This window comes from Primulina tabacum, chromosome 3, assembly GCF_025594145.1.
Source record: "Primulina tabacum isolate GXHZ01 chromosome 3, ASM2559414v2, whole genome shotgun sequence".
NCBI classification, from domain to species: Eukaryota; Viridiplantae; Streptophyta; class Magnoliopsida; order Lamiales; family Gesneriaceae; genus Primulina; species Primulina tabacum.
In genome coordinates, this window is record NC_134552.1 from 14,707,600 (window position 1) to 14,735,574 (window position 27,975).

General features: G+C 35.2%; 1 protein-coding gene and 1 pseudogene across 1 annotated transcript in view; one reads left to right on the forward strand and one right to left on the reverse strand.

Moving 5' to 3' along the window:
• On the reverse strand, positions 1-27,674 carry LOC142540686 (alpha,alpha-trehalose-phosphate synthase [UDP-forming] 1-like; annotated as a pseudogene).
• The window catches only part of LOC142540687 (uncharacterized), a 63,435-nt gene continuing 36,976 nt past the window's right edge, over positions 1,517-27,975 (forward strand). Inside the window, exon 1 of the mRNA XM_075647028.1 lies at positions 1,517-1,520. The gene's annotated coding sequence lies outside the window, so the exon portion shown is untranslated. The remainder of the gene's footprint in view (positions 1,521-27,975) is intronic.

Sequence of the window (27,975 nt, forward strand, 5' to 3'; positions counted from 1 at the left end):
ATTAAACCAAACAACATGATTGTATCCACAAGTCGACATTTTAGATGTGCTACACAAGTATATTTCATTTCATATATCAAAGACAGATGTGCTACGAAAGCAAGTAAAACAAGACATCGCACTACCAGATTAGGATCCATGGGAAGGGCGGGGTAGAATTTTAGGAAAACAGAAATGTTGATTTCATTACTTGAAGCCTCCAAGTTTTGGCACAGAATTTTGATCTTACAAGAAACAAATCATACGAACTCAATCAGCAGACGGTGAGTTGGTTAAGGACGCTTCAGACATGTCTTTCAGGAATGCAACAACGTCGTCTGTTGTGTTGATGAGATAGCGAGCATTAGTACGGGTTCGATTCACAGCACAGGAAAAATAGTTCTGCCTTTTTCAGATCAAGTACATTCCAAGCAGCATTTTCTGGGGACGACTGGCTGCTGCTACCTGAGGAACTGGCTGCTGATTGCTTTCCATTGTTTGATCCGTCAAAATGATTCTCACCCTGAGACTCCGAGCTGTTTTTTCCTGATGGAAGCTCCGGAGACGATTTCTTCTCATCCGAAATCCTAACTGTATTGGGTATTTTGTTTCTTGGGGTATTCGATGAGTCATGTGAAAGCTCTGGTTCGAAAAATGTATAGACGTCCTCGTCCTGAAGAAAGGAAGGTTATAAAAAAATTGCTATAAATCCTAAATTGATTTAGCAACAACCCATAGGCAGAGGTGGGGAAATTTTCCACAGGTTGAGCCATGAATGAATTGGGTTGGACCAAACAGAATTCAAGTCAATGCACTCAAACAAGAGGAACTAGTGAAATAAACACTACAAATGCAAATTACTGAATCAGAGAATCATGATCCAGCAATCCACCTTGTATCCCCTATTGTTTTTTCATATTCTACATTGTAAATTCTACTGCATTAGGTCATATGCATGTTACGGACAAAATCAACAAAGTAGGTTGTTAAAATTCAGGGTAAATTTAGAACACCTATCCAATATGGCAAGGAATCAGAAAACCAATCCCACGGCAAACCACAAAATTAGTAATACCACTGAACTTAGCAATATACAAAAACTAGTAATGCCACTAAACTTGGCAAATTTACATCCTTGAACACACATTTATTAGCGACATCTTCAACTAACCCTTATTGATTAACAACTTCCTACAGCTAAGTTCTGTAGATAGGGCAATCAAATTCATTTTCTCAAATAAAAGTTGACATCACTATTAAGCGACCAAGGATACATGGCACTCTCTGTTAAGAAACAAAAACGAGGACGAAAATTTTAGAATGAATCACATGGAAACAGTTGGGAAAATGTGCACTCCAAAAGAATATTTAAAAAGATCATCTGGGATTTCTAGCCATTTTCAAATATGAAGTTAACTGATGAAGATTAAAAAAATTTATTTATGCACGAATGAATAAATATCCTAGACAACTATAAATGTACGAGTCCCTCAACTAATTTCTATTTTTTCCTGTCTCAAAATAAACTACACAAATTCATAGTTAAGAACGTAAGATTGAAAATCTTGGTCATTTAGCAAGTACAAATTGTGCCTTCACTGCAATCCACTATTAAAAGATCCCAAATCTAGAAGTTCACAATAGTCAAATAGTTAAATGCAGATATTGTTTCTTATCATGTGTTCTCTCAAGAGGTAAGTTTTTATTAATTACCGAGTCTGCTGGGATTTCATTAATTTCATCAGTCAAACAAACTAGAAAACAAAAATCCCATCAATTGCAATAAAGAAATAAGATGTACCTTTCCCAAAAAATGACCTATGCACAAGACATAATCAATTGGTGCATTGATTGGTTTACTGTGAACAATCTCTCCGAGTATGCGGTCCATCGCTGCTCCCTGTAAAGAAAAAGTATAATAAACGAAAACAAAGGAAAAAGCTTGCCACATAAGTGAGATGGTACATCCACAAGAAGGTGTCCCATAAATATAAAAAAAATTGAGTAATTGAAGGAATGTGACAACCTTTGAGACTCCACAAGTTCTAACCTCAATTGAGGTTTTCCCTTGGACAACATCAACAGATGAGTTAGAAATTGGACCAGTCCAGAGATGTTGCAGCATGTCCCTAGCTTGCAATCTTCCAAATTCAACATCTAATGTGAAAGAGAAAAAGCAAGTAAGAACAAAAAGATACAATAAGGCGTAAAAACATTGACTCATACAATATTATTTAACTCATCACCTGCATACTTGTAATTCCATACGAGTGAAGTTTCGCGACGCTCAAAATGTGATCTCGGGGTTCTTTCAGTGAAATACTCGAAAACATGCTGCATAAAAACCGCAGATGATTTTGATGTGGCATGAGAATATCATAACTATATAACTGTAGTTTTAATACCTTTACACTATCAACCCAATCCATATTTAAGTGCTCTGGCATTGTTGTCCTCCATTCTCCTTTCGTAGATCGTAGAAACATCCCATTCTCGGCTGCCAACCACATGTCATAATCACCAAAGTTCTGCAAAAGCAATAACATCAGATAGTATACAGAGGAGAATACAGGGAAGAGAAAATAAATGGCATACATCATCTAGGACTCTTCTCTCACTTCCACTGAGAACTATAACTGTTGAATTTGGAATACTGCAAAGCTTTTTCAGAGGTCCTTTCAACTGGGGATGCAATTTAAGTTCCATTTCTTTTATCTGATCTCCCCCTCTTCTCTCAGGTGTGTCAATAGGTTCAGTGATCGTGGCATTGAAACCCTATATAATTGTTAGATAACAAGACAAAAAACATTATCAACACTTCGTATTCGTAACATCAATAACCCATCACAATATTCATTGCAACTTCATAGGTTATATACAGTACCTACAACAATTATGTGCTTCACATTACTTTCAAGTAAAGAAAAAATCGATGCAGCTCGGAAGAGCAGTGGTTGCGGAATCCAGCTTATCGGTAGAAACAAAGTAGGTTTAATTTGTAGTGTACTCAGCACAACGAGACAATTTCAGTATTGCTAAGGTTTATCATATATTTTTTTCCAACAAACCACCCATATAAGCCGATCATAATTGAACACATTCTTACTTCTGTAATGATAAACAAAAATTCACTGATAGCTCATCCTTAAAGCCATGTGGAACAAGCCACACCACCATTGCGTCATTGACATAGAATCTAAGATCCTTAAAAATGTTGAAGGAAAAATTCATCTTCATTGATAATTATGATTGATATAGAAAGGATTTATCAACTACTTTATCCCTTTAATTTAGGAAGAAATCCCGACAAAAGGAGACTTATATATAAAAACTATTACCAGTTATATTTAACCTACAATCAAAGAAAGTAAAAACCTAATCCACAAGTAATTTAGTTCCATAAAATCGGGTTAAACCTTAATTAGGCACTTCCCTCAAGCTTGGACAAATACCATGAAACATGGATACTAGTTTCGTCTTAGATGTGATTACTCTGTGATTCATCCTGACTCCCACTTAGAAACAGCTTCATGTTTGGTCCATAATTTTTTAATTGCTCTATAAACATCTTCACATAATTTGCCTCAGAAAAATTGCACATAACAACAAATTTAGCCGACATAGGTTTAAAATATTGACATTTTCTTTATGTCACTTGGTCATAAACAGAACGATTTTCCAACACAGATTGAATTTATTGATGCACATCCCACTTGATAATTACTTTCCCATACTCAGGATCAATGTTTTTGCTGCTCGTCTTGAATGGTAAGGTAAATCAGAGGGAAAGTAAAATGATGTGTTGCGTTGGAATCTTTATATGTGGTGAATGACAAGATATTTAATTATAATTCGTTATTTGGATTTGTAATTCGCTAAAGACAAGCTTCAACTTAGAAGATGGAAGTTTTCCGAAATAGACAAGATTTCCAGCAAAGAAATACTTTATAGCTTAGAAAGATTTGAAGAAAGCCAGCAAATATCAGAAATGGCTTAGACGGTACGGTACAAAAGGTGGTAGAAAGACTTATGCCTTAGGTTAAGTGCATAAAAATGGCTCAGCAAAGTCAAGAAGCAGCTTAAACATCCAATATAGACAATACCTAAGAAAGAGAAACTAACAGCGAAAACAATCACTTAGCACACGGATTGGCCCAAAATATTCAAAGAATAATGTTTGAACTTTTAGGTAAAATTAATGTATTCATTGAAACATTGAAGAATAATAACTTGCTCTGCATAATAGTACCATCGCCGTACTGACATACTACTTGTCTGTTTTAGAGAATGTTGGATGAATCAGCTGATGCCATGTAGATTTTAACTTTGCAGCATTCTGATGATTCAAGTCTATACACAGCCAAAGGTTTTAAGAGTTAAAGCTAAATGAATTTACCGAAGTGAATTAAATAATCGAGCTATATTATATAAGCAAACAAGTCTCTAAGTCTCGCACACTCATAATTAGGTCTGACAACTGTTCCAAAACCGACAGTTCAATGAATTTACCGGAGTGAATTTAATTATTAAGCTGTATTATGTAAACAAACAAGTCTCTAAGTCACGCAACTCATAATTTGGCCTGATCACTGGTTCCAGTTCCTAATGATTTTGGTTCCAGCTTATTATTATGGTTTAGAAAAAAATAATTATACAATTCGTTGAGTATAAAGTAATTAAAATTAATTATTTGATAATTATATTACAAATCATTATGAATGTTATATTTTTTTTACTAAAATATTAGTTAAAAGCAAATACTAATATATGGTTCTCGACTGTTTCGGTTCCTAAAAATGAAGAACCGGAACAGAACCGTTAAACCTCAGTTCCGGTTTCAGTTCAGGTTTGGAACCGAAACCGAAAAAATAGTTTTGATTGCGGTTTCTTTGAGACGGTTTCGATTATCGTTCATAATTATAAGAGAATCATGGTTGGGTCTACTCGTATTGAAGCAACACTGTTGTTTCAAGATAAAGAGGTTCACTATCGTTAATTGTTTAAGGAATTTTTAAAGCATCAAATTTGTATTGTGCTTAAGTGTCTAGAATGATTAAAAAGTGGTAACTATAGATTTTCCAAATGCATTAAACAGGGTGCTGCTTAGATACAATTCTAAATGCGTGGAGGTCTATTGCTTCAAGAGTTTGTGACCGAGTCTAGTAATTCAAGACATGTGGCGTAGACTTCATAGATCGGCATAGATCGAAATATTGCGCTCCATATTTGAACCTCTATAAAAATCTTGATTCTTTAAAGCTTTTATTAACTGAAATATTCTGCTCCATATTTTTATTAATCAATTTTAACAAACGCTTCAGTTTTCTAAGAAAATTAGTTCGAGAAATTCGGTAATATTTATCTCAATCGTTATTGATCTAACTTCTCCTGTTCCATTCAACTTAGAATAGTTTTAAGCTTCTACATATTCAGTATTCCTGCTAGAACCACATTCCTTGACATTATTTGCTTTAAGCAAGCTTTCTATCTGACTGGAGTGACCAGTACCATGACCTTTCTTTCAGGAATTGACATGGTAGATTGTTAGAGAAAACAATGGCAAATAGAAGTAGAGAAGATCCAATGTTACTATGCCAATACATAAAAAATGCAGTTCTATGAGATCATGGTTTTCGTGGTTCGAAAATTCAGCAGGAATAGGTTCCATTGTTCCAGATTTTCTTGATTTACCATATCAAATAGCTAGTTATCTTAGAAGGGTGTATTCGTTGAATAGATTTGATGACTTTTTTAAAATGACAGACTTTTGTGTAGTAGATAGATTTTTAATGACTTTTGTGGATTTGATAGATTTCTAGATATTTTCACATAATTTTATAGATTTATTTTGCAAGACTTTTACATATATTTCTAAACTTTTTTATAGAATATAATGGGTTTTGTAATTTATGATTGTGTTTTTTTATTTATTTGAACTAGCAATTGACTGCAAATAACTTTTATTTATTTAAAATATTTTTATCCATCAATATTAATTTTTACTTATCAATTTGATTTATGAAAGAATAATTCAATACAAAATTTATTGTAATTAACCTTCAATTATTCTCGTCAATTTAACATTGTTAAATTTGGTTAATTGATTAATATTTTTTAAAAAGTACTTAACAATAATTTTTCATATTAATAAATAATAAATTACTCAAATCAATATATTCTGCAAGGTTTCATTCTTACATTTCACAACCAAAAACATAGGTTTTCATGCCACTTAATGCAATTTAATATAGTCATTATTTAAGTGTAACTAATAAAAGCATGAAAGTGTTTTTAAAACCAAAGAACAGTATTTATGATGTTTATATAGTAACTTGAACGATCAAAATGGTGAGAAAGAGATGTTGTATGAATAGGTAGCTGGATTAGTTAAATTTAATAACTCTATCACTTTATTTGAACCGTATGGTGAATTAAACTTAGCAAGTGGTACAAACAAGGTATTCATTGAATATAGACAAAATTTGGTTTAGAATAGTTTATCTCTTTAGCTTGACATATGAGAAAATGTTGAAGAAACTATCTTCTCCATCGAATGTTGTAGATGAAAATTATACTCGATTTATAAGCTTCCGTCTTCCAGAAATTTAGGAAGAGATATCCACAATGACAAAAATTAATTTATCAATCTTTGATTGGCGCTTATTCTAAAATTATGGATATTTGGCCACTAGGTGGAAATCTGTTAAAAGTATCGTTTTGGGAGCCTGTTCTTTCCAAGATAACCAAGAAGTTAGTGAGTCGGAGAAAAACATTTCTATCTAGAGGGGGTAGATTGACTTTGATCTCGGCATTGTTGAATGCTTTGCCAACCTCATACCTCTTTTCAGGATTCCACGGGGCATAACGGAGGTCATGGAGAGGATTGCGAGTGATTTTTTGTGGGATGCAGCTTATGGGGATCTACATTGTCACTTGGTCGCTTGGGACCAGGTTTGCAAACCGAAGGCTAGAGGAGGCCTGGGTATTGTAAACATTTGTTGAGGAATAGAGCCTTTTAGGCAAATGGTGGTGGAGATTTTCTGGTGAAAGAGAGCAACTATGGAAGAAGACAATAGTGAGCAAATATGGGTTGCATGAAAATGGGTGGTATGCGGGATTAGCGAGGAATATTACATTTAGGAGCCCATGGAAGTTTATTTCTAGGATTTATCCGGATTTTCATCAAATAGTGTGGTTTGTGGTGAAAGGGGGTAAGAAGATTGGGTTTTGGGAGGACAGGTAATGGCGTGATTCATCTTTTCATGAACTTTATCCATCTTTATTTCATATTTCTATGGCTCATAATAAGCCAATTTCCCATTTTGTTCATATAGTACATCTTGGACGCTAACTAGGTAGGAGGGGTAGAGATTTTTGGACCGTGGTTGTTCATTGTATTTGTTGGTAAGTTTGGTTTGAGAGGAATAGGAGGACTTTTGACAATCTAGAAGAACCGCAGGAAGAATGCGAGGAAATGATAAAGTTTTAGGCCCCTAGCTGGATTGGAAAGCATTAAGAATTTAAGATATTTTCGGTTTCAGATTTATATTGGAATTGAAGTCTTATTTGTTGTTAATACAATTCGGGTTTTTGAGTTCTATTGCGTGCACCACTTGTCCGCTTTTTGTAATTATCAGATTTAATTAATATAATATTGTTTCTTATAAAAAAAATAATGGAAATGACTAATGCAACCTTCAACTAATTTAATGTCACAAAGTCAAAAACGATAGAATGGTAAGTTGAATTAAGAAATTAAAAACAGATGAAGAAATACATGGCAGATGATCATTAAAATCAGGATTTATGAAAGTGCAAAGTGCATAATTTGACTCAGCTGACATACATAAATATCTCAACCTTCAAGTACAATGAAATCAATGGATTTTCCAAATTATTACTTTCTCCGGCATCCTCTGCAACACCATAGCATAGTGGACTGAAAAAAACCCAGCTGGGGCTATATTTTTCATTCTTTTATTTAGTCCATTGGACACCAAATAAAATTTGGGACTGAGAGTTTACATTTAAACAAAAAGCTATAATTAATCGCGACGGTGCGACTCAAATCTTTTAAACATAACAGTTCAATTATAATGTTTTGACCATTGTGGTGTCATATAGGAAGCCAAGCAATGAAGTAGGAGCGACCGTTGCTTCTTAGTACGATATTTGGTGATTGGAGTCATAGATCTGACACTAGTGCCTCAACAAAAGGATTGATGGGCAGCAACAATGCAATGAATTGGGTTTTCACGAAGATTGTGACACCTAACAAAACTCCATGAATGGAAAATGGCAGAGATCTGGTTTATATCTACCAATTCATGTTTTTTGTTAGTCTTTTAGAAAATCTTGTTGAAAAAAATCTTGATGACATGCAGTTTCTACTCATAATTATATTGTCATCACAGTATTTGAGCAGCGGTGATTGGAATGCACGTTGTTTTTATTTAATTTTCAGAACCTTCGATCTCTGCTACTATGCAAGAAAATGTGGAAGAAATAATATTTTCTACTGATTCTTGTCGCTAGAAAATGAGGAAGAAACAATATTTCTCTGATTCTTGTGAAGGAAAATTATATTGGATTTATTGGCTTCCTTCTTCCTGTAATTTTAGAAGGGTCGAAGGGATGATAAAAGAAACTAACATGTCAAATATGTGTTTGACAATATTTAAGCTATAATAAAGGAATGAAATAATACAATCTTGAGCTTATTTAATGTATAAAACCATTACGAACTCTGACATCTCACTTTCCACCAAAATTTCAAGATTTGAAATAACCAGAAGAAAGTAGAGACTTTGCGCTCTACACAAGCATTCAATTAAATGGGACATACCAGTATAAGTAATCGACTGTAAGACTGCAAGTAGCGCTTGATTGCATCACTAACAACAAGTTGTGGAGGAACTTCTCTTATCCTGTGCTGAGCTTCAATAATAGCATCATTCATTTCACTGCAACCATAGCTCACCTTGAGATTTTAGGCACCCCCAACACAATTGCAGTTCAAGTTTTAGATAAAAAGACTTGACTCTTAGTTATAAGAAAGAAAAAAGTGCCAAAAGATCGAGCAAGCATTACAAAATTTAAAAACTAAAACATAATGAATATATAAATTTCCAATATTGTCCATCGTTTATGTGACTCCAATATTAAAATTAGACAAAGCTTGAAAAGTTTATGATAATTATATGCTATTAAAAATCCTATTTTCCACAATTCAGCATGAAATAAGTTTTTTCCGAAAAGTCCAACAATGGTTCATTAAGCAACCAATCTGAGGGAATTTAGACCATTCAGTACCATAACCTTTTATTAATGTTGCTTATGCAGCATAATTTTCTTAATAAATATCACAAACAAGCACATATTTTATCTTCATGATTTTTTTGACTCTTTGAAAATGAAAATCTTTGTATTTTGATTCTAGCATACTTCATCTATTTTCCAAATTTAATACGATATGGTCAGCTGATTATAATAATAAAAATAGAGGTCGCCGCATCACTCACAAGCAGAGTAAAAGTACCACAAAACGATACTTCGATCTGATGTTCAAATGAGTTTAAATTCAGTATCTAAAAGCAATAAATTGCATTAATGACCGCAGAAGTATAGAATGCTTTTTTTGGTAGTAGGAAATCTCACAATTTCAAAGAAGGCAAAAAAGCCATCCATTAATATGATAAAAAGGAGTAACTGCTACTAGCATAAACCCTACAGTTCCTTTAGCACTTGAAGAGAGCTATTTGAACTATAATCTGTTTTAATTTGATTGACATATGATACATTCTTGAAGTTTACAAGATAAAAATTACAGTGACAAAGCCATCTTATCACTTACACACCTTACAAAAAATTCAGCCCATCGCTGAGCAGTATGAGTAGTCACGTGCTCAAAGTTATGTTGGTGACGTTTTTCTCTTTCTTCAGCTGACATATTCAAAGCTTGACCTATTGCAGCAGAAACTTCTGATATGTTCCAAGGATTCACGAGAATTGCTCCAGCACCAAGGGATTGTGCTGCTCCAGCAAACTAAAAGCGTGCCAAAACTTTTCATCAATGACGAAAACGAAAATACAAATAGACATAAAACATAAAAAGGTAAGTTGTAAAAAAAGATTGAGTTAAGAACCAAGGGATAAGAAGGTGGTGTAACAGCAATAAACATGAAGCAAATTTGATGATTATTATGAGATTGTACACAACGGCTAATACAGAATATTAGGCTCAGCTAACATCGTCAAATAAATTTTAAAAATCTACGAAACTTGATTTTTCTAAACACACAAGTCAAGGGGAAACCAAGCGTTGTATAAGTCATGAGCATTTAGAAAACAAAACAATTGCACCTTTTGTTGTCAAACTACACCAAACATTGTTACTTTATATATTTACATACATGGAGTCAATAACCAAAGTCGAGTTTCAATTATCACACAACAAAGAGCCGAGCACACAATAAAATTGCAATGAATGATGTTTACTTCACTCAGGATGAGAACTCCTCTTTTGGAATCTTGGCAAGCCACAAACTCATAGCTGACGAGATTCATTCCATCTCGTAAAGACGTGACAAGTGCTACATCTGATGAATAAAAAACAAAAAGCATGTCATCGTATTTCTTCAGTTAAGCTTGAAATCAAGAATCAGATAATCTAAAAAAAATTAGAGCATTGGAGGACCATTAAATCAAAACGTGACTCTCTAGTTCAACAGATTATGAAAATAAAAAATAGCATTAATACAATTTTTGGCTCTAAGTACATCATGAAATATTGTGCATCCAAGTCCAAAAAAATTGATTGTATGAAAATTCATTCAATCAAACTTGAAAGAGAACGAAGTAAAATGTTGAAAGTTTATTAGGAGAAAAATATTTCATTCTTCTTATTTTTTTCGAAACAAACTACTACAATATATTTATTTATATATATATATATATATATATATATAATGGGAAAAAAACTAATTTATTTCCTAAAATCCACAACTCATCCCCCTTGTCCCATAGTTTGGAGCATAGATATTTATCATGCCCAAGTTGCACACAAACAACTCAAAACTTGTTCTTACAGCTCCTTTGATGAAGAAATCAGCTATTTCCTATGTCGAAGGAACAAAAGGTATGCACATAGCCCCACAATCAATATTTTCCTCTATGAAGCGTCAAGTCTATCTCCACATGCTTCATCCAATCGTGTTGCACTGGATTTTGTGCAATGTTCATGGCAGCTTTGTTGTCACAATACAACTTCATTGGCGTATCTATCAACATATATAACTCTTCAAGAACTGTCCTCAAACAAAGTATCTCAAATACTTCATTAGCCATACCCCTATATTTAGCTTCAGGTACTTGCAATGACATTTTTTTCTTGTTTTGCCATGTGATCAAACTTCGTGGATCTCGTCTATGTTTTGCCATGTAGTCTTCAAGATTTTGAGTAAGGTTGATTGAAGTGACGTCTGGCCTTAAACTTCTCATACAAATCTTCTTAAAGGAGATCAAAAAACACACTTCTACTGGGAGATGATAATCCCAGCAATAGACCTAGAAACTTCCATGCCATAGAAATACTTCACAAACAAAAGTTTTTGAAATTTATATCCTTTCCACAGTATAAAACCATATGCACATGGAAGTCATAGTTTGATAAAGATTTTAAGAAAGAGTTGATCAGCAATTTTTCCCACATGTCATGTCCTTCGATCTCAAACATTGATGATAGATAAGTCTTCAATCAATTCAATGAGAATTATATCATGTACACGCGCAATTGGTACGACAATTTCCCATTCTTCGTATCCTTGCCATGAGTATACGCGTGACTTTTCACAAATTTAGAGAATTTTTCAAAACAAACACTTGGAGACTAACTCAACCCAATGGAATTTGTTGGTTTACACAACTTTGTAACGAATTTCTTTTGAATCCTAACGGTGCATCCACTCTTCCTCCTCTAGGTCACTGCCAAGAAATGTTTTTACGTCCAACTGTTTTGGGGACCAGCCAAGATTAGCGGCAATTGACAAAAAACTTATAATTGGGATTTAGTTATGCAAGTAGGGCAAATGTCCACATGTAACCAAGGTAGTAGGTCTAAGTAAATCCTTCTTGGCCATCAATCGAGCTTCATAACATTCTAGAGAGTCGTCAAACTTACTTGTAGAAAACACTCATTTACATCCTACCGTTTCTTTCCCTCATTGTAGATCAACTACCTCCCAAGTGCCATTTTTTCAAGAGCTTTCATCAAGTCGAAGACAACCTCCTTCAACTCATGTACTTTTAGAGCATGCTGCACATAATTAGGAATCTCCATACAAGCATGGAAGACATGTGATATAACACATATTTAGACAATGAATGTTGGATACACGACGTTTCATCTTTCCGGACACCAATAGGAAGATTAGAATCATCGAATTCAAAATTGGAACAAAAATCACTTTCAGGAATAGTAGACTCTGAGCTCGACGATGAAGTATGTAGATAATGAGGTAGAGGAACAATGAGGATACTACCTAGAGGGTTCACGGTTCTGGGCTCTTCTTTGAGTTGTAATACATAGATGGCAATAACGTTGTTTTTTCCCAGCTTCCCCTTTGTCGGTCAATATAGGAACATGAAAATCATGAGCTGGCTTCGCATGGAAACTTACATTTTCAGTTTGTATAATAAAACATTGATTGTCAGGTTGGGAAAAGATCATTTTTTGAATCGATAAGAGGGGAAATATCAATGTCGCGCCCATTAATTACATGGAGCCGACGAAATTGTTTTGGAAGAACCGGTAAGAGCAATAGGGTTTCAGTGAGAGCCGATCATCATCGAGTGACGTGAATTGACATCCCAAATCAGGAATTCCACCAAATCAGGAATCCCCTCGATCAGTAGAGAAGAATTGGAAATATTCCTAATTCAATTCCTAAAAACCCGGAATGTGTTTGAAATACTCTTTTTAACGAGATGCTAGACTAAAAAAATATTTAAATCCCATCGACACCAGCTTCCGTGTCTAGTCAATTTGCTAATTTTTATTTGAAAAATATTTGAATTTATCAAATTCGAAAGGAATTCGATTATAAAAATTTTGAATCTTAAATTTTTTTTTATCCAATACCGCTAGATTCGATTTATTTACACTTTTAATTCTACGGATTTATTTATTCTCGCACATGGGGTATACCGGGATGGAGCCCACCCCACAGACTCTAGTCCAGACTATATTTTTGGGCCAAAGTAGAAGTATGGATTGAGTTTTTATTAAGTTTTAGCCTTGTTTTTAACTTAGTAAATTTTTTGAGCCCATTTTTTTAGCCAGTTTCTTTGAGAGTATTTCATAGTCGTCTGCCAAAGGAGCTTTTGTCATCAGCCTTCTTTCACTTCTCTCTGCACAAAAGCTTCAAATTTTATCATTTTCATCTCCAACAAATAGATATCGAGGGGAGTGAGATTCACACGAGAGATCTTGGCGGTTCGTCTTCCGCAAAAACTGAGGTAATGGAACTTTTATTTGTGTAAATATTTCCTAGGAATTATCATTTAGTATGAACTGGTTTACTTAGCAGTGTGTGCAAAAGAAAATTGTTTGGTCGTAGACTCAGAGCCTAACATTAAGGCTTGATATATTTCAATGTGATGAATTATGGCTTTTCTGAGAACCTTATGCGTTAGTTTGGTGCTAAGTGTTTCAAGTTGTAATATTTACTAATTATGAGTGAAAGAGGTCTGCGTTTTTAGTAGTGGCTGAGATATTCTTTATCTTTTATTTTTCTTTCCCGGTTTCACATGGATCCATCTGTTTTAAATTCTTTGATATTTAAGATTCAAATGTACAAGTCACGGTGCATTGAAATTTTAGTATTCTAAGATGTTAATATTCATACTGTGCAGTGAAAAATGATTGAGATTCATCCTTAGAAAAATCTTTCGTTGATGAATGGCTTGCTTTAAATTTTTGAGGGGCAACAACGATATGATTATGGTATGCATCTCCTAATAATATATTTCTTGTTAAATTGTGTTTATAGCAAATTTGCTTCTTTTGTTTCATATTCAGGATGGTGAAATATGGACTTTCAGTGTTTGAGCTTCTGGGTTAATTTAATGTGATTATTATTATTGCTTACTAGATCTTCAATTTTCTTTCCCTTGACAGAAACTGGATTTTAATTTTTCATTATCAGTGTCATGTATCTACTTTATATCAATTTTGAGTTGTTCATCCATTTGCTATCAATTTGTAGCTTTTATATTGGTCCTTTCTCATTTGTTGTATATAATAGGTTAATTTTTCAATGGAAGCTCAAGGAGGCAAGAAGAAAAATATGTTTTCATATTTTAAACCTAAAGTTAGCACATCGGCTAGAGATGAGCATTCTCCAACTAATGATGAGATCTCAAACCATGATGAACAACATCCGGTCAAGTATCAAAGAGTTGATAGTGATGTTAGCGGTTATGTTCAACTAGATCCGGCTAAGTGTACTCTAATTTGGCAATGTATTGTCAATGAAAGAGATGCAATCAAACGAGCTTATATCTTCTTAAGGAGGTCATATCAACCTGTTATGGAGTATAAATTAGGAGAACAATACCGACGATTTCAAAAGGGCTGGTTTGAGCAATTTTCTTGATTGGAATACTCTCCTAATAAAGATGCATCATTTTGCTTCCCATGTTTCCTTTTCCAAGGAAAATAGGCTCGTTATGCTGCATTTACAGTTGATGGTTTTAGAGGTTGGAAAAGAGTTAATGATGGGAAAAGATGTGCTTTATTGATGCATACAAAAAGTCCCAGTTCACCACATAACAATGTCTTGGAATCTATGAGTGCTTTGATGAATGTAAGTGATCACATTGATAAAGTGATGAATGTACAAACATTAGAAGAAGTGAAGAAAAATCGTTTGAGGCTTACAGCCACAACTAAAAGTATTTGTTGGCTTTGTTTGCAAGGATGTGAATTGAGAGGAAATGATCAATCTTCATATTCCAAAAATCAAGGTAATCTTATAGAAATGATAAAGCTTATGGGAAAAATGGATGTTAACATTAATAATGTTGTTTTAGAAAAAGCACCAAAAAATGCTTTAGAAAAAGCACCAAAAAATGCAAAGTATACATCACTAGATATTCAAAAAGAAATTTTGAATATTCTTGCTGAGAGAGTGAGAAAGAAAATATATGAAGATGTTGGGAGTGCAAAAATTTGTCTTTTGATTGATGAGCCTGAGACATATCAGACAAAGAATAGATGGTTATTGTGTTGAGATTTGTTGATCGTGAAGGGTTCTTAATAGAGCATTTCTTTGATATTGTGCATGTTTCTGACACCACTATGGTAACACTTAAAAAAGAAATATGTAATGTGCTTGGTCAACATGATTTGTATATCAAAGATATTCGAGGTCAAGGATACGATAGAGCTAGCAATATGTGTGGCTCATGGAACGGAATGCGAGCTCTTTTCTGAGGGATTCTCCTCAAGCATATTATGTTCATTGTTTTGCACATAGACTTCAATTAGCGCTGGTGGCTGCTGCTGAAAAGGAGAGTTCTATTTGGCTTTTTATTCAAAATTGAACTCTATTTGTAATCTTATTAAGGCATCTCCAAAACGTCACGTTGAATTGTAATCTTAATCATATGATTTCTTATTAATAAAACTGAGTTCTCATTTTATTTCTCATTAATTATTTCACTTCTCATTTGTTTGCGACACAGGTACTGGCCTTAATCAGATTGGTACTTTGCAAAGAGCTGGAAAGACGCGTTGGAGTTCTCATTTGAGTCGATTTGCAGTATGATAGATATCTACAGCTCCGTGATTATTGTGTTTGAGCACATGATGGAGGAAGCATCTTCGAATTCTATACGAGGGGAAGCTACAGGTTTTTAAGTTTTTTTATTGCATTGAAATCATTTGATTTCATATTTATCCTATATTTAATACATAAGATTATGGGGATCACAGATTTGCTTTGTCAAGTTCTGCGAGAGAAGTCTTTGGACATTTTAAATGCAATGGATTTTGTCTCAACTACCAAAGATTTACTTCATACTTTGAGAGCAGAAGGTTATGATATTCTTCTAATGATCGTGCAATCAGTTTGTGAAAATAATGATATTGAGATACCAGATATGAATGTTTGGTATAGATCTGCTATAGGACGTTCGAGCCAGCAAAAAGATTCTATTACATTTGAAACATCATTATCATTTTGATGTATTTAATGTTGCAATAGATTTTCAAGTGGAAGAACTCCATAGCAGATTTAATGATGGGGCTGTAGAACTTCTTAGACTTAGCTATGCTTTGGAACCTCGAGACAACTTTAAGTTGTTTAATGCTGATGATATTTACAATCTTGCAGAGAAATTCTATCCTAGTGATTTCAATAAACAAGAACTACATTATCTGGAAAGTCAGCTGGATCATTATAAGTTTGATATAATTCATCATTAAAGGTTTCAAAATATTTGTACTATTTCTGAATTATGTCGACGATTACTAGAGACTGAAAAGGCACGTCATTATCAATGAATTGACAGATTGATTCGTCTTGTTTTAACGGTCCATGTTTCTACTGCGAACACAGAACGATCATTCTCAGCTATGAAACTTCTTAAAACATCTCTCCGGAATAAGATGAAAGAAGAGTTATTGGCAGATTCTATGATTGTCTACATTGAAAGAGAGTTTATTGCAAGGATAGACATTGATTCAATAATTGATGAGTTCTACTCAATAAAAAACCGCAGGGCACATCTTCAGTATTTTATATCTGGCTTGTATCACTCTGTAATATTAATAGTTAATTTTTAAATATTTGATTTATATTATTTAATGTTGTTTATCGATTCATTCAGCTCAGGATCAAAATATTTTCTGGCTACGTCCCTCGGGGTATATATAAAAAAAATTGTGGCCTACAAACAAGAATAAACATGTAGTGTTGTATTACAAAAGATCTAGACCGTCTCACAAAAGATCTTGTGAGGCAGATTTTCAACTCGCCTAGATCCATGAAAAAATATTATTTTTTATGTCTAAAATATAGATCAGATCGATCCGTCTCACAGATCTCAAGTGAGACTTACTCTTGTTAGATCTAAATTTGGAAAAATATTTAAGGTGCAATGAACCATACATGTTATCCCATATGTTTTAAAGTGCTCATTTATAACATAATTAGATGTCACCATACTGTCTAAGACTAATTAGAACCAGAAGAAACTTAATTTTTAGCTACCTAAGCCTCAGCCTCACAATCTAGAATAAGATGATGCATAGTATATACTCATGGTGACTTACCATTTAATGTATGATCCATCTATTTATTTGTTGTGCCGCAACAAAAAGAAGTAGAAATTTAGTTTGAAGACACATGTGACATATATCATTACCAGTAACAGAATAAAGGGCACATAATGCATGGAAGTCGAGAGAACGATCCTGCAGAAACCAAAAGTTTGTCAAATATTCGTAAAGAAACATGATAAATGGCAGGTATGCCATAAGCAAAATTCGAAAAGAAACCTGCAAATCACTGTGGAACGGAATTCGGAATTCTCATAGTCATGGAAAGGAGAGTGTCAACATAAGTTTTGCGGAACAAGAAATCAGTAAAAGGTAAAAGTACATGACAAAATGCTATGCCATAGAAGAGCAGTATTAAAGTAGGCAGAACACCGAGGAAGTTGAGATGGGTTAAATAAATGTTTCGGGGATAAAAGCAATGCTTCTGGTGAGCATATAATGTTGGAGATTTAATAAAATAAATATATAAATCATGTGATTAAATCCATACATCACAACACGTCAAGGATGCATGTCGAATTATCAAAAAATATAAATAACAGTAAACACGTACTAGAATCCATTTATTGATCAGTGTCGGATTTATGGATCTTACAAGGAGAATCCATTGATTGATCCAGTGTCGGATTTATGGATCTTACAAGGAAAGACAGATAATCGACCAACTTATTCTTGTCTTATATTGAAGAATGACAGAGATCTGGAATATGTGCATCGTATATATTCTTTGTTATTCTATGTGCCTTTAGGACCATAAACTTAGCAGTCTTCAACCTATCATTGAAGATCTAATTGGACTGGGTTTCTACACATAAGATAGATCATACCAATTTATTTAATACTTTGGAAACTCATAATTAATTAGATCGCTTTATTGGGTCTTTTATTAGATAGCTTGTCCATGTACAATTAATTAAATTATGTGAGCCCACAGAATAATTTCAACACATAAACCCTATCATTGAAGGCTTCAGTGAAAAGTACTTACCAAATGATGAATTGGAACAGCAGTCAAAGTTCCAAACCTCCCATTGATCCGACCAACAATTTCATGAACTTGGCTTGTTAGCTTTTGATCTTTAAAGAGCAAAATAATATAAACCACACGTCATGTCATTGCGACCACAGAAGAAAAAATAAAGCACAAGGCAAGTAAAATAGAAATGAATAAATTCAAAGGAAAATTTGGAAGAATAAACATTTCATGCCACCAGAAGACCATACATTCAGGAACATCAGTTCTTGTTGGGACAGCAATTTGAAGCAAAACCACCTTATCGCGCCAGTACGGGTTCTCCTCTAGAAACTTCTCAAATGCTAGGATCTTTTGAGGGATTCCTTTTATCATATCCAAGCGATCGACACCAAGCATTACCTATAAGACATTTCAAGTTTGAAATTGTTGCAGGAAATTAAGTTTATTAACGAGAGAAAAAGGCCAACAAAGCTCCATGAGATGAAAAGAATCACATGTTATTGAACTCTGCAACAAAATTGATCAAGTAAAAGTGGAATCTATTTTTGAGCTAACAATCTATATGTTTCTTTTCTCCTTAAATTTCGATATGGTTCAAATGTGAGAATACTGAGAGTTGTCTCTTAACTTAACACCTCCTGCCAGTGTGTAGAAGAAAGATAAAGGTAGAGAAGAAACCTTTCTTCCAGAAAATCTTTCTTTTAATTCTTCGATGTGTTCCTGCACTTGAGGAATCTCAAGAGCATTGGTGAATCGATCCGCATCGATCCCAATAGGAAACTGAACAGGCAAAGTAACAAAATAATGTGAGATATTGATTATATATGTATGGTTAATTTTTGGGGTCAATTCGCAGATTGTTAAATGGAACACACACAAAATGAATTAAAAGGAAGAAGCTGAATATCAGGAACAGGGAGATATTCTAAATTGAATCACGAGAACATACCGCAGACACACGAGTTAGTCTCCCTTGATCCTCTACTCCATAAGGAGTACCTTCAAGTCCAAGAATCCGAGTACAAGCGCTAACAAAATGTCTTGCATAATCATATGTGTGAAAACTGAAAACAAAGTCGATGATAATATAGCATATTGTGCCTCAAATGTAAGAAACACAACAGATTTCGGCAAAGTTTCTAGAGGCCGGAGTTAATTAAAATAAAGCATACAGTTGTAAATTAGGATATTTTTTGTGGGTCTCAGATACAGATGTTCAAAAATGAAAAGGTTGACACGATCTCAGATACAGATGTTTCGAAAATGAGAATACTCTAGGACCAAATTACAAATTATGCAAAAGGCATTTAACTACAAAGGTTGAAATATGTTGAGGACATCTACTAGAAATAGAGCAGGATCTATTCCGTCTTTAGAGCTCTAAAGTCTTGAGAAGATTGCTTTATAAACTATTGTGGATTTCGTGTATCAGTAAGACATACTATCTTACAACTGAAATCCACAAACTGCAGTGCTTACAATTATAGTAACATTCATCAAATAGTGACAATCAATAGAAGTTATGACCAATTATCGGATTGATATGTATGTTTACCCAATCAAATCGGCAGCTAGTACCGCACGTAGTAGTTCAGATCGAGATGGCAGTGTTCGGTGGATTTCAGAAGATGGAAAGGGAGTATGTAGAAACCACCCAACTTTCATCTTGCTGTTGTAATCCTTCAGGAATTTTGGAAGAAACATGAGATGGTAGTCATGACACCAAACAATATCGCCGTCCTCGTGGTGTTTGTTAACAACATCAGCAAACATTTGATTTGCCTTCTTATATGCGGCAAACTGTGACTGGAAACTCCTGGTTGTTGCCAGACGGTCTTCCTGTGGAAGTCCAAGATAGTGGAATAGAGGCCATAATATGTTGTTGCAGTAGCCATTGTAATACTGGTGCACAGTCTCTTCATCCAGGAAAACAGGGATGCAACTCTACAATCCACAAAACAAAAAAAACATAAAACAAATATAGTCCACACACAGAATCAGAAAGAGTCGAGTATGCACTCTGTGTGAAAAAATTGTTAGAAAAATTGCTAAAAACAGTAGCGTAGAAACGAACTTGTAGAGATAAAGCAGTAACAGAAACAAGCATGTTGTTTACAGTATGACTAATGTATAAAACCAGCAAATCAGTATCGTGAAGACAACATTAGTATAATGCTTAATTAAATCAAACCAATGCCTGTAGCTGGTACAGTTTCCTTAAAACAGATTCGTCCTCTCCGGTATGTGCTTCGAGATTTCAGCGGACGTCTGTTTCACAGGATACAACGGAACAACCAGCAGTGACTTAGCACGAGACACTACTACGGCTGAACTGAAAACGTACTTTACTTTATCACCGAGATTTAATGGAGGCCAAATGGAAAGATAACAATATGTAATGCAAGAGAGTGCGTGAAAGAGATAAAATTTTCATGTGTATTAAATGAGAAAATGAACACACTATTTATACGCCCCAAAATGCACACCAAGAGTCATGCAAGATTAATTAACTCAATTAATCGTCCCATTAACTCAAGAATATGAAGAGCCAAAACTTTCCAATTAACTCAAGAATGTGGAGAGCCAAAAGACACTCCCACATTCATGAGACATAATTTTTTATTCAACCTCTAAATTTATTAAAATTTCCAACAATCCCCCACATGAATGAAAATTGATACAAATCTTGGTGACAAAGTTCTACCGTTGAATCCTGCATAGGATAGTTAGGTGTTACCCTTTGAACCTTCCCTCATGAAATATATTTGCTTTACTAGCTGACCAGTAGACATGATGTCCTTGAACTGTTCCGCCGTTTATGTAAATTAAGATATACTTCACACAAGACTCTCCATATACTATTCAGTTCTCACGATTGTGTTCGTTTTGGCCATGAACACACGCCTGGTTCTACAAGAGGGTCTAGAATTGAGCCCTGCAATTCCGTCGAAGCGGCCCCACTTCTCTCTCACATAGGTGATTTTATATTGCTTCTTATCAGAATTATTAAAAGCCGTAAGCTTATCCTCAACATTCACTGTTTCATAATAGAAATGGACTAGGGATAACCCCCACAGTGATATACCAAATCAGTGCGATTAGGTTGTCCCATTGAACCTAGTTCTTGGGATCTCCAGTCAGCGTAGGTTGGGTTTTCCTTCGCATCAATTTATACTATAGGCTTGAGCCACATTCCCCTTGACGATTTCGCAACTAACTCTCTGTTTAACCCCTTGGTCAGCGGATCCGCTATATTATCCTTTGACTTTACATAGTCAACAGAGATAACTCCAGTTGAGAGTAGTTGTCTAATGGTATTATGTCTACGACGTATATACCTAGACTTACCATTATACATGTTATTTTGTGCCCTTCCAATCGCAGATTGGCTATCACAATTTATGCATATAGCCGGCACTGGTTTTTCCCATTCTGGAACATCTTCTAATAAGTGACGCAGCCATTCAGCCTCTTCAGCACACTTGTCAAGAGCTATAAACTCAGATTCCATTGTGGACCTGACTATTACAGTTTGTTTAGAAGATTTCCACGCAATTGCTGCACCTCCTAAAGTGAATACAAAACCACTTGTAGATTTTGAGTCTTTCATATCAGATATCCAATTTGCATCGCTGTATCCTTCAATAACAGTAGGATATCTGGTATAGTGCAGCCCATGATCACGAGTGTACCTTAAGTATCTTAGCAATCTGATAATTGCTTTCCAGTGTTCAACTCCTGGATTACTCGTGAATCTACTCAATTTGCTTACTGCATAAGCTATGTCTGGTCTTGTACAACTCATTAAGTACATCAGACTTCCAATGATTTGAGAGTATTCTAATTGAGACATACTCTCACATCGATTCTTTGATAGATACTGACTGATATCTATTGGGATTCTAGCTAATGCAGAGTCATCCTTATTGAATTTCTCAAGTATTTTGTCAACATAATGTGACTGACTTAGAACTAACCCTTCTGATTTCTATGAATTTTAATTCCAAGGATTACATCAGCTAAGCCCAAATCTTTCATGTCAAATCTTGAGTTCAATAACTTCTTGGTGGATTTGATCATCTTATCATTACTACCAATGATAAGTATGTCATCTACGTAAAGACATAAAATGACATATCCATTTTCAGTGGTTTTTATGTATACACATTTGTCACATTCACTGAATTTAAATCCACTTTCTATCATGGTTTTATCAAATTTTTTGTACCATTGTTTTGGTGCTTGTTTTAAGCCATACAGAGACATCACCAGTTTACAAACCTTATTTTCTTGCCCAGTCGTAGAAAATCCCTCATGTTGTTCCATGTAAATTTCCTCTTCTAAATCTCCATTTAGAAAAGCAGTCTTTATGTCCATTTGGTGTACTTCAAGATTCCGCAAGGCGGCAATCGCAAGTATCACGCGAATAGAGGTTATTCTCGATAAAGGATAATATGTGTCAAAGTAATCAAGCCCTTCACGTTGATGATAACCTTTAATTACCAATCTGGCTTTATACTTGTCTATGGTTCCATCTGATTTCATTTTCCTTTTGAAAACCCATTTATAGCCTAGTGGTTTCCTTCCCGGAGGAAGATTTACTAATTCCCACGTATGGTTTTTGTAAAATGGATTCCATTTCGGAATTGATAGCCTCTTTCCATAGAAGTCCCTCAGATGAACTAATTGCTTCCTTGAAGCTTTGAGGTTCACTTTCCATCATGAAAGTGATGAAATCCGGACCAAAGGATTTCTCAGTCCTAGCTCTCTTTCTACGTCTAGGTTCAATGTCTTGATCAAGCTCTTGTTCTTCATCCATTGTTTCATATAATCTTTTGGATGAACTTGGTTCTTCCTTAGATTTGCATGGAAACATGTGTTCAAAGAACGAAGCATTTCTTGATTCCATTATCGTATTCTTGGGAATATCAGGTATTTGAGATTCGTGTACAAGAAAACGATAAGTGCTACTGTTTTGAGCATATCCAATGAAAATGCAATCAACAGTTTTTGGTCCTATCTTTACTTTCTTTGGAGTGGGTACTGCTACTTTGGCAAGACACCCCTACACTCGCAAGTATTGGTAGGATGGACTTCTAACTTTCCATAACTCGTATGGACTTTTATCTTGTTTTTTTCGGGGCACCTTATTTAAAAGGTAATTTGCTATTAGAACAGCTTCCCCCCACATGTTCTGAGGTAAACCAGAACTTAATAACAACGCATTCATCATTTCTTTCAATGTGCGATTCTTTCTCTCTGCAATGCCATTTTGCTGAGGAGGATAAGGTGCAGTTCTTTCATGTTTGATACCGTGTTGATCACAAAACTCAGCAAATGATGATTCATATTCACATCCACGATCACTTCTTAGCACCTTAATTTTCTTGCTAAGTTGATTTTCAACTTCACTTATATTGGACAAATTTGTCAATAGCTTCATCCATACTTTTAAGGAGATACACATAACAAAATTTTGTGCTATCGTCAACAAAAGTGATGAAGTATTTATTTCCACCACGAGTTTGCACACTTTTTAGATCACATATATCACTGTGAATTATATCAAGTGGTTCACTATTTCTTTCAATAGTTCGAAATGATGATCTTGTTAGTTTTGCCTCAACACAAGTTTCACATTTTTGTTGTTTATCAATTTGGAATGCAGGAATGCTTTTCATGTTAATTAGTCTACGAATTGTATCTTAATTAACGTGTCCAAGTCTACCATGCCATAAACAAGAAGACTCAAGCAAATAAGCAAAAGTATTAACTTTATTCATCACAGGCTTAATAGCCATTATATTGAGTTTGAATAAACCATTACAAACATAACATTTGCCAACAAACATTCCACTTTTCGACAAAACCACCTTATCTGACTCGAAGACAATGCGGAAACCATGCTTGTTAAGAAGCGACCCTGACACCAAGTTATTGCGGATGTCAGGCACATACAGCACATTGTTCAAAGTCAGTTCTTTTCCAGATGTCATCTTTAGGACAACTTTTCCTTGACCCTTGATCTCGGAAGTGGCGGAATTTCCCATGAATAGCTTTTCCCCATTCATAGATTCCTCAAGAATAGCAAACATCTCCTTGTCAGAGAAAACATGGCGAGTGGCACCAGTGTCGATCCACCACTCTCTTGGGTTAAAACCCACCAGATTGACTTCTGATATTACAGCACAAAGATTCATGTTAGAAACCTCCTGAGAAATGTTCTCTACCACATTTACCTCTCGGTTTCTCTTTGGTTTCTTACATTCAGATGCCTTGTGACCCATGCCATCACAGTTGTAGCATTTTTCGGAGAATTTTTTCTTCGAAATGCTTCCCTTGGGTCCCATGTTCAACCTTTTATTGGAGGAGAAGAAATTTTTCTTTTTCGAGCTTTGACCATGCTCGACTACATTTGCCTTAGGAGAAAACAATCGTCTTTCCGAACTCTTGTTGTCTTCCTCGATGCGAAGTCGAACAATGAGCTCTTCAACATTCATCTCATTGCGCTTGTGCTTCAAATAATTTTTGAAATCTTTCCAAGCTGGCGGTAGCTTTTCAACAATAGCAGCCACTTGGAATGATTCGCTCAAAGTCATCCCCTCGCCGTGAATCTCGTGAAGAATCACTTGGAGTTCTTGAATTTGGCTGATAACCGGCTTTGAATCCACCATTTTAAAGTCCAGAAAGCGGCCAACAAGAAACTTCTTGGCCCCGGCATCCTCGGTTTTGTACTTTCTGTCAAGGGATTCCCACAGATCTTTAGCCATTTTCTTTTCGCAAAACACGTTGTAGAGCGAATCGGCCAATCCGTTTAGTACATAGTTTCGGCATAAGAAATCAGAATGATTCCATGTGTCCACAGCACTAACAGATTCAACATCTCCCTCACCCTCCTCGAGTTTAGGAGCATCCTCAGACAGGAATATGGCCAAGTTCAGCATCGTCAAGTAGAACAACATCTTCTGCTGCCACCTTTTGAAGTCCACACCAGTGAACTTTTCAGGCTTTTCACCGTGACTGGCCGGAACAGCAACCGCAGCAGCATGTGGGGTAACATGAGGGACAACTTGAGCCACAGTATGGACAACATAATCAGTTTCCCTTTGCACGCTGGTTTCAATAATCATATCTGAAACAAACTACGTAAATAGTAATCTGTTTTAAGTTTGTTAGAAAAATTGCTAAAAACAGTAGCGTAGAAACGAACTTGTAGAGATAAAACAGTGACAGAAACAAGCGTGTTATTTACAGTATGACTAATGTATAAAACCAGCAAATCAGTATCGTGAAGACAACAGTAGTATAATGCTTAATTAAATCAAACCGAGGCCTGTAGCTGGTATAGTTTCCTTAAAACAGATTTGTCCTCTCCGGTATGTGCTTCGAGGTTTCAGCTGACGTCTGTTTCCCAGGATACAACGGAACAACCAGCAGTGACTTAGCACGAGACACTACTACGGCGAACTGAAAACGTACCTTTACTTTATCACCGAGATTTAACGGAGGCCAAATGGAAAGATAACAATATGTAATGCAAGAGAGTGCTTGAAAGAGAAAATTTTTATGTGTATGAAATGAGGAAATGAACACACTATTTATAAGCCCTAAAATGCACACCAAGAGTCATGCAAGATTAATTAACTCAATTAATCTTCCCATTAATTCAAGAATATGAAGAGACAAAACTCTTCAATTAACTCAAGAATGTGGAGAGCCAAAAAACACTCTCATATTCATGAGATATAATTTTTTATTCAACCTCTAAATTTATTAAAATTTCCAACAAAAATTACAGCCAAGAAGACCCATAGCCAACAGGTATTTCACCTTCTCAGCCAATGCTTCAGTAAGTGATTTTTGCCCAACCTCATCTGTTACATTTACACCCGCCCAACCAATCCATCGTGCGTCAAACTCCTTTACTCCTGCATGACGCACAACCTTCAAACATTACACTAAAGAATGGGAAAAGTGCCAATAAACAGCTGTACAATCTTCGTAGAATTTTGTAGAAACATCAAGGAACAAAATGTGGGAATATCAAATAAAGCACACAAAATACTCACCCAGAAGAGCGCTTACTAGTCCCCCTGCACTTATCTCTAGTGACCAGGAATCCTCACCTCCCCTTGCCGCAGATACAGGGAGTCTATTGGAAACCACTAACAATCTCTGTCTTATAGGTCCATCAGACCTTTCACACATGTCATCAAGCGCGTGTGCAGCTCCTTCCGTATACTGTTCTACAAAGGAAGAGCCAGAGAAATCATGTATAGATATCTCAATTCCATTGTTTACATCAGTACCATCTATTGTAGAAGGAAGTCCGCCACTTATTCTCAGCTCTCTTTCTCTCAAGAGCCTTCCTATTTGAGTACTGGGAACCTTTGAGTCGTCACTAGACTTGTTTCCAGGCATGTGGGCAGTTTAGAAAGTGACCGGGAAAATGGATTATGCTATAGTTCTAGTGCACCAGAAAACCTTTGTCCTGAATTTGAGGTACATAAATCAAGAACTAATCAACAAATATTGTCTCTTATCTGTACTCCAAGCATAACTCTAAAAGCAAAATTATGTAAAAACAGATTTTCATTTTGTCTGCAATTGTCCATGTTGAAGGCATTTTTCATTAATAGAAATAAAAATTACGGGAGAATAGACGGGTACAAAGAAAGTGATAACATGGAAAATGGGATCCACAAGTGTTGCAACCGTAAAACCACACCATTAATACCTGAGATTTAAAAACTAAATTTAAGTTAATATCCAAAGTTCATCTCAATAAAACAACCACAAGCAACAGAACTCAAAATTATGAAGAAATATGTTATTTGCTTGTTGATGTAATTTCTGCAACGAAGACACATTTTAAAAAACAAAACACAACAAAATGAAAACAAAAACGGTGTATGCGGTAAATCAAAGGGTGTCAGATAGCATAAATTTCAGGTAAAGCAAGCATTCTTTAGCTACAAGGAATAAAAATAGCATCAGCTATCCACACACACACACACATTATTCCATAGCAAACGATATGGTAAACTGGAATCCCTCCGATCAAAAGAGCACAACTATATTAAAAAAAATGGATGTTTTTAACAAAAAACAAGGCAATGCGAAGACGAACAAGTCACGAGGGCCTTACCCAATTCGATCCCAAAACGCCGAAGAAAGCTCCTGCACTGCACCGCGCAACAGGTTCTCAACTGTACAAAGTGAAAACCAAGAAGTGATCACCTTACGTAAGAAATAAAGATCGAAAAGCGGTAGCAATTGGAAGATTCTTCGGAGGCAGATAAATAGCATGGTCAGTGGTGACGTGAAGACGAATCCTCGTGTAAGCTTTACAACATATGTAGAGCCTCGCGGCCATGCAGATGAATCCAAGGAAATTACAAAAGCTTCTCGTGTTTCTTTTTTCCCCGACTGAAATAGATCAAACATAAAGGCAGTGTGTAGGCGCACGTACGTGTACGTGACTACGAAGAAATCAGTGGCGGTATTCCGCGAATCCGCCTCGGTATCAGCAGGAATCAGGTCGTGCTTATATTATTATATTCCAAGTAATGCGTGAGACAAAATGCGTTACATATAAAATATATATATATACACATAAAAAATTATGATATATAAATTATACAGAAATATGTAATTTAAGATTGTTTTTATTTTGTAA